The sequence below is a fragment of the Nomia melanderi genome, unplaced genomic scaffold, assembly GCF_051020985.1.
Source record: "Nomia melanderi isolate GNS246 unplaced genomic scaffold, iyNomMela1 scaffold0653, whole genome shotgun sequence".
Taxonomy (NCBI): Eukaryota; Metazoa; Arthropoda; class Insecta; order Hymenoptera; family Halictidae; genus Nomia; species Nomia melanderi.
Genome location: NW_027475767.1, coordinates 5,001 through 14,276, shown reverse-complemented (window position 1 = coordinate 14,276; position 9,276 = coordinate 5,001).

Below are 9,276 nucleotides of genomic sequence, written 5' to 3'. Positions count from 1 at the left end.
GCCTGCTGGAATTACCGCACGGGCTGGACACCTCGCTCCGACGAATCGGTTTTTTCCATTTTTTCCGAAAAATAAATTTTTGTAATTTTTTTTAATGTTAAAAACGTTAATAAACGTCATGTTTACGCATGGATTAAACATTGAAATAATTTTAAAACGCTTATTAAAAAAGTTGGTGTCGACCGTGGGACTTAGAAAAATTTCGGGAAGTCCGATTCGCCTGCTGGAATTACCGCACGGGCTGGACACCTCGCTCCGACGAATCGGTTTTTTCCATTTTTTCCGAAAAATAAATTTTTGTAATTTTTTTTAATGTTAAAAACGTTAATAAACGTCATGTTTACGCATGGATTAAACATTGAAATAATTTTAAAACGCTTATTAAAAAAGTTGGTGTCGACCGTGGGACTTAGAAAAATTTCGGGAAGTCCGATTCGCCTGCTGGAATTACCGCACGGGCTGGACACCTCGCTCCGACGAATCGGTTTTTTCCATTTTTTCCGAAAAATAAATTTTTGTAATTTTTTTTAATGTTAAAAACGTTAATAAACGTCATGTTTACGCATGGATTAAACATTGAAATAATTTTAAAACGCTTATTAAAAAAGTTGGTGTCGACCGTGGGACTTAGAAAAATTTCGGGAAGTCCGATTCGCCTGCTGGAATTACCGCACGGGCTGGACACCTCGCTCCGACGAATCGGTTTTTTCCATTTTTTCCGAAAAATAAATTTTTGTAATTTTTTTTAATGTTAAAAACGTTAATAAACGTCATGTTTACGCATGGATTAAACATTGAAATAATTTTAAAACGCTTATTAAAAAAGTTGGTGTCGACCGTGGGACTTAGAAAAATTTCGGGAAGTCCGATTCGCCTGCTGGAATTACCGCACGGGCTGGACACCTCGCTCCGACGAATCGGTTTTTTCCATTTTTTCCGAAAAATAAATTTTTGTAATTTTTTTTAATGTTAAAAACGTTAATAAACGTCATGTTTACGCATGGATTAAACATTGAAATAATTTTAAAACGCTTATTAAAAAAGTTGGTGTCGACCGTGGGACTTAGAAAAATTTCGGGAAGTCCGATTCGCCTGCTGGAATTACCGCACGGGCTGGACACCTCGCTCCGACGAATCGGTTTTTTCCATTTTTTCCGAAAAATAAATTTTTGTAATTTTTTTTAATGTTAAAAACGTTAATAAACGTCATGTTTACGCATGGATTAAACATTGAAATAATTTTAAAACGCTTATTAAAAAAGTTGGTGTCGACCGTGGGACTTAGAAAAATTTCGGGAAGTCCGATTCGCCTGCTGGAATTACCGCACGGGCTGGACACCTCGCTCCGACGAATCGGTTTTTTCCATTTTTTCCGAAAAATAAATTTTTGTAATTTTTTTTAATGTTAAAAACGTTAATAAACGTCATGTTTACGCATGGATTAAACATTGAAATAATTTTAAAACGCTTATTAAAAAAGTTGGTGTCGACCGTGGGACTTAGAAAAATTTCGGGAAGTCCGATTCGCCTGCTGGAATTACCGCACGGGCTGGACACCTCGCTCCGACGAATCGGTTTTTTCCATTTTTTCCGAAAAATAAATTTTTGTAATTTTTTTTAATGTTAAAAACGTTAATAAACGTCATGTTTACGCATGGATTAAACATTGAAATAATTTTAAAACGCTTATTAAAAAAGTTGGTGTCGACCGTGGGACTTAGAAAAATTTCGGGAAGTCCGATTCGCCTGCTGGAATTACCGCACGGGCTGGACACCTCGCTCCGACGAATCGGTTTTTTCCATTTTTTCCGAAAAATAAATTTTTGTAATTTTTTTTAATGTTAAAAACGTTAATAAACGTCATGTTTACGCATGGATTAAACATTGAAATAATTTTAAAACGCTTATTAAAAAAGTTGGTGTCGACCGTGGGACTTAGAAAAATTTCGGGAAGTCCGATTCGCCTGCTGGAATTACCGCACGGGCTGGACACCTCGCTCCGACGAATCGGTTTTTTCCATTTTTTCCGAAAAATAAATTTTTGTAATTTTTTTTAATGTTAAAAACGTTAATAAACGTCATGTTTACGCATGGATTAAACATTGAAATAATTTTAAAACGCTTATTAAAAAAGTTGGTGTCGACCGTGGGACTTAGAAAAATTTCGGGAAGTCCGATTCGCCTGCTGGAATTACCGCACGGGCTGGACACCTCGCTCCGACGAATCGGTTTTTTCCATTTTTTCCGAAAAATAAATTTTTGTAATTTTTTTTAATGTTAAAAACGTTAATAAACGTCATGTTTACGCATGGATTAAACATTGAAATAATTTTAAAACGCTTATTAAAAAAGTTGGTGTCGACCGTGGGACTTAGAAAAATTTCGGGAAGTCCGATTCGCCTGCTGGAATTACCGCACGGGCTGGACACCTCGCTCCGACGAATCGGTTTTTTCCATTTTTTCCGAAAAATAAATTTTTGTAATTTTTTTTAATGTTAAAAACGTTAATAAACGTCATGTTTACGCATGGATTAAACATTGAAATAATTTTAAAACGCTTATTAAAAAAGTTGGTGTCGACCGTGGGACTTAGAAAAATTTCGGGAAGTCCGATTCGCCTGCTGGAATTACCGCACGGGCTGGACACCTCGCTCCGACGAATCGGTTTTTTCCATTTTTTCCGAAAAATAAATTTTTGTAATTTTTTTTAATGTTAAAAACGTTAATAAACGTCATGTTTACGCATGGATTAAACATTGAAATAATTTTAAAACGCTTATTAAAAAAGTTGGTGTCGACCGTGGGACTTAGAAAAATTTCGGGAAGTCCGATTCGCCTGCTGGAATTACCGCACGGGCTGGACACCTCGCTCCGACGAATCGGTTTTTTCCATTTTTTCCGAAAAATAAATTTTTGTAATTTTTTTTAATGTTAAAAACGTTAATAAACGTCATGTTTACGCATGGATTAAACATTGAAATAATTTTAAAACGCTTATTAAAAAAGTTGGTGTCGACCGTGGGACTTAGAAAAATTTCGGGAAGTCCGATTCGCCTGCTGGAATTACCGCACGGGCTGGACACCTCGCTCCGACGAATCGGTTTTTTCCATTTTTTCCGAAAAATAAATTTTTGTAATTTTTTTTAATGTTAAAAACGTTAATAAACGTCATGTTTACGCATGGATTAAACATTGAAATAATTTTAAAACGCTTATTAAAAAAGTTGGTGTCGACCGTGGGACTTAGAAAAATTTCGGGAAGTCCGATTCGCCTGCTGGAATTACCGCACGGGCTGGACACCTCGCTCCGACGAATCGGTTTTTTCCATTTTTTCCGAAAAATAAATTTTTGTAATTTTTTTTAATGTTAAAAACGTTAATAAACGTCATGTTTACGCATGGATTAAACATTGAAATAATTTTAAAACGCTTATTAAAAAAGTTGGTGTCGACCGTGGGACTTAGAAAAATTTCGGGAAGTCCGATTCGCCTGCTGGAATTACCGCACGGGCTGGACACCTCGCTCCGACGAATCGGTTTTTTCCATTTTTTCCGAAAAATAAATTTTTGTAATTTTTTTTAATGTTAAAAACGTTAATAAACGTCATGTTTACGCATGGATTAAACATTGAAATAATTTTAAAACGCTTATTAAAAAAGTTGGTGTCGACCGTGGGACTTAGAAAAATTTCGGGAAGTCCGATTCGCCTGCTGGAATTACCGCACGGGCTGGACACCTCGCTCCGACGAATCGGTTTTTTCCATTTTTTCCGAAAAATAAATTTTTGTAATTTTTTTTAATGTTAAAAACGTTAATAAACGTCATGTTTACGCATGGATTAAACATTGAAATAATTTTAAAACGCTTATTAAAAAAGTTGGTGTCGACCGTGGGACTTAGAAAAATTTCGGGAAGTCCGATTCGCCTGCTGGAATTACCGCACGGGCTGGACACCTCGCTCCGACGAATCGGTTTTTTCCATTTTTTCCGAAAAATAAATTTTTGTAATTTTTTTTAATGTTAAAAACGTTAATAAACGTCATGTTTACGCATGGATTAAACATTGAAATAATTTTAAAACGCTTATTAAAAAAGTTGGTGTCGACCGTGGGACTTAGAAAAATTTCGGGAAGTCCGATTCGCCTGCTGGAATTACCGCACGGGCTGGACACCTCGCTCCGACGAATCGGTTTTTTCCATTTTTTCCGAAAAATAAATTTTTGTAATTTTTTTTAATGTTAAAAACGTTAATAAACGTCATGTTTACGCATGGATTAAACATTGAAATAATTTTAAAACGCTTATTAAAAAAGTTGGTGTCGACCGTGGGACTTAGAAAAATTTCGGGAAGTCCGATTCGCCTGCTGGAATTACCGCACGGGCTGGACACCTCGCTCCGACGAATCGGTTTTTTCCATTTTTTCCGAAAAATAAATTTTTGTAATTTTTTTTAATGTTAAAAACGTTAATAAACGTCATGTTTACGCATGGATTAAACATTGAAATAATTTTAAAACGCTTATTAAAAAAGTTGGTGTCGACCGTGGGACTTAGAAAAATTTCGGGAAGTCCGATTCGCCTGCTGGAATTACCGCACGGGCTGGACACCTCGCTCCGACGAATCGGTTTTTTCCATTTTTTCCGAAAAATAAATTTTTGTAATTTTTTTTAATGTTAAAAACGTTAATAAACGTCATGTTTACGCATGGATTAAACATTGAAATAATTTTAAAACGCTTATTAAAAAAGTTGGTGTCGACCGTGGGACTTAGAAAAATTTCGGGAAGTCCGATTCGCCTGCTGGAATTACCGCACGGGCTGGACACCTCGCTCCGACGAATCGGTTTTTTCCATTTTTTCCGAAAAATAAATTTTTGTAATTTTTTTTAATGTTAAAAACGTTAATAAACGTCATGTTTACGCATGGATTAAACATTGAAATAATTTTAAAACGCTTATTAAAAAAGTTGGTGTCGACCGTGGGACTTAGAAAAATTTCGGGAAGTCCGATTCGCCTGCTGGAATTACCGCACGGGCTGGACACCTCGCTCCGACGAATCGGTTTTTTCCATTTTTTCCGAAAAATAAATTTTTGTAATTTTTTTTAATGTTAAAAACGTTAATAAACGTCATGTTTACGCATGGATTAAACATTGAAATAATTTTAAAACGCTTATTAAAAAAGTTGGTGTCGACCGTGGGACTTAGAAAAATTTCGGGAAGTCCGATTCGCCTGCTGGAATTACCGCACGGGCTGGACACCTCGCTCCGACGAATCGGTTTTTTCCATTTTTTTCGAAAAATAAATTTTTGTAATTTTTTTTAATGTTAAAAACGTTAATAAACGTCATGTTTACGCATGGATTAAACATTGAAATAATTTTAAAACGCTTATTAAAAAAGTTGGTGTCGACCGTGGGACTTAGAAAAATTTCGGGAAGTCCGATTCGCCTGCTGGAATTACCGCACGGGCTGGACACCTCGCTCCGACGAATCGGTTTTTTCCATTTTTTCCGAAAAATAAATTTTTGTAATTTTTTTTAATGTTAAAAACGTTAATAAACGTCATGTTTACGCATGGATTAAACATTGAAATAATTTTAAAACGCTTATTAAAAAAGTTGGTGTCGACCGTGGGACTTAGAAAAATTTCGGGAAGTCCGATTCGCCTGCTGGAATTACCGCACGGGCTGGACACCTCGCTCCGACGAATCGGTTTTTTCCATTTTTTCCGAAAAATAAATTTTTGTAATTTTTTTTAATGTTAAAAACGTTAATAAACGTCATGTTTACGCATGGATTAAACATTGAAATAATTTTAAAACGCTTATTAAAAAAGTTGGTGTCGACCGTGGGACTTAGAAAAATTTCGGGAAGTCCGATTCGCCTGCTGGAATTACCGCACGGGCTGGACACCTCGCTCCGACGAATCGGTTTTTTCCATTTTTTCCGAAAAATAAATTTTTGTAATTTTTTTTAATGTTAAAAACGTTAATAAACGTCATGTTTACGCATGGATTAAACATTGAAATAATTTTAAAACGCTTATTAAAAAAGTTGGTGTCGACCGTGGGACTTAGAAAAATTTCGGGAAGTCCGATTCGCCTGCTGGAATTACCGCACGGGCTGGACACCTCGCTCCGACGAATCGGTTTTTTCCATTTTTTCCGAAAAATAAATTTTTGTAATTTTTTTTAATGTTAAAAACGTTAATAAACGTCATGTTTACGCATGGATTAAACATTGAAATAATTTTAAAACGCTTATTAAAAAAGTTGGTGTCGACCGTGGGACTTAGAAAAATTTCGGGAAGTCCGATTCGCCTGCTGGAATTACCGCACGGGCTGGACACCTCGCTCCGACGAATCGGTTTTTTCCATTTTTTCCGAAAAATAAATTTTTGTAATTTTTTTTAATGTTAAAAACGTTAATAAACGTCATGTTTACGCATGGATTAAACATTGAAATAATTTTAAAACGCTTATTAAAAAAGTTGGTGTCGACCGTGGGACTTAGAAAAATTTCGGGAAGTCCGATTCGCCTGCTGGAATTACCGCACGGGCTGGACACCTCGCTCCGACGAATCGGTTTTTTCCATTTTTTCCGAAAAATAAATTTTTGTAATTTTTTTTAATGTTAAAAACGTTAATAAACGTCATGTTTACGCATGGATTAAACATTGAAATAATTTTAAAACGCTTATTAAAAAAGTTGGTGTCGACCGTGGGACTTAGAAAAATTTCGGGAAGTCCGATTCGCCTGCTGGAATTACCGCACGGGCTGGACACCTCGCTCCGACGAATCGGTTTTTTCCATTTTTTCCGAAAAATAAATTTTTGTAATTTTTTTTAATGTTAAAAACGTTAATAAACGTCATGTTTACGCATGGATTAAACATTGAAATAATTTTAAAACGCTTATTAAAAAAGTTGGTGTCGACCGTGGGACTTAGAAAAATTTCGGGAAGTCCGATTCGCCTGCTGGAATTACCGCACGGGCTGGACACCTCGCTCCGACGAATCGGTTTTTTCCATTTTTTCCGAAAAATAAATTTTTGTAATTTTTTTTAATGTTAAAAACGTTAATAAACGTCATGTTTACGCATGGATTAAACATTGAAATAATTTTAAAACGCTTATTAAAAAAGTTGGTGTCGACCGTGGGACTTAGAAAAATTTCGGGAAGTCCGATTCGCCTGCTGGAATTACCGCACGGGCTGGACACCTCGCTCCGACGAATCGGTTTTTTCCATTTTTTTCGAAAAATAAATTTTTGTAATTTTTTTTAATGTTAAAAACGTTAATAAACGTCATGTTTACGCATGGATTAAACATTGAAATAATTTTAAAACGCTTATTAAAAAAGTTGGTGTCGACCGTGGGACTTAGAAAAATTTCGGGAAGTCCGATTCGCCTGCTGGAATTACCGCACGGGCTGGACACCTCGCTCCGACGAATCGGTTTTTTCCATTTTTTCCGAAAAATAAATTTTTGTAATTTTTTTTAATGTTAAAAACGTTAATAAACGTCATGTTTACGCATGGATTAAACATTGAAATAATTTTAAAACGCTTATTAAAAAAGTTGGTGTCGACCGTGGGACTTAGAAAAATTTCGGGAAGTCCGATTCGCCTGCTGGAATTACCGCACGGGCTGGACACCTCGCTCCGACGAATCGGTTTTTTCCATTTTTTCCGAAAAATAAATTTTTGTAATTTTTTTTAATGTTAAAAACGTTAATAAACGTCATGTTTACGCATGGATTAAACATTGAAATAATTTTAAAACGCTTATTAAAAAAGTTGGTGTCGACCGTGGGACTTAGAAAAATTTCGGGAAGTCCGATTCGCCTGCTGGAATTACCGCACGGGCTGGACACCTCGCTCCGACGAATCGGTTTTTTCCATTTTTTCCGAAAAATAAATTTTTGTAATTTTTTTTAATGTTAAAAACGTTAATAAACGTCATGTTTACGCATGGATTAAACATTGAAATAATTTTAAAACGCTTATTAAAAAAGTTGGTGTCGACCGTGGGACTTAGAAAAATTTCGGGAAGTCCGATTCGCCTGCTGGAATTACCGCACGGGCTGGACACCTCGCTCCGACGAATCGGTTTTTTCCATTTTTTCCGAAAAATAAATTTTTGTAATTTTTTTTAATGTTAAAAACGTTAATAAACGTCATGTTTACGCATGGATTAAACATTGAAATAATTTTAAAACGCTTATTAAAAAAGTTGGTGTCGACCGTGGGACTTAGAAAAATTTCGGGAAGTCCGATTCGCCTGCTGGAATTACCGCACGGGCTGGACACCTCGCTCCGACGAATCGGTTTTTTCCATTTTTTCCGAAAAATAAATTTTTGTAATTTTTTTTAATGTTAAAAACGTTAATAAACGTCATGTTTACGCATGGATTAAACATTGAAATAATTTTAAAACGCTTATTAAAAAAGTTGGTGTCGACCGTGGGACTTAGAAAAATTTCGGGAAGTCCGATTCGCCTGCTGGAATTACCGCACGGGCTGGACACCTCGCTCCGACGAATCGGTTTTTTCCATTTTTTCCGAAAAATAAATTTTTGTAATTTTTTTTAATGTTAAAAACGTTAATAAACGTCATGTTTACGCATGGATTAAACATTGAAATAATTTTAAAACGCTTATTAAAAAAGTTGGTGTCGACCGTGGGACTTAGAAAAATTTCGGGAAGTCCGATTCGCCTGCTGGAATTACCGCACGGGCTGGACACCTCGCTCCGACGAATCGGTTTTTTCCATTTTTTTTGAAAAATAAATTTTTGTAATTTTTTTTAATGTTAAAAACGTTAATAAACGTCATGTTTACGCATGGATTAAACATTGAAATAATTTTAAAACGCTTATTAAAAAAGTTGGTGTCGACCGTGGGACTTAGAAAAATTTCGGGAAGTCCGATTCGCCTGCTGGAATTACCGCACGGGCTGGACACCTCGCTCCGACGAATCGGTTTTTTCCATTTTTTCCGAAAAATAAATTTTTGTAATTTTTTTTAATGTTAAAAACGTTAATAAACGTCATGTTTACGCATGGATTAAACATTGAAATAATTTTAAAACGCTTATTAAAAAAGTTGGTGTCGACCGTGGGACTTAGAAAAATTTCGGGAAGTCCGATTCGCCTGCTGGAATTACCGCACGGGCTGGACACCTCGCTCCGACGAATCGGTTTTTTCCATTTTTTTTGAAAAATAAATTTTTGTAATTTTTTTTAATGTTAAAAACGTTAATAAACGTCAT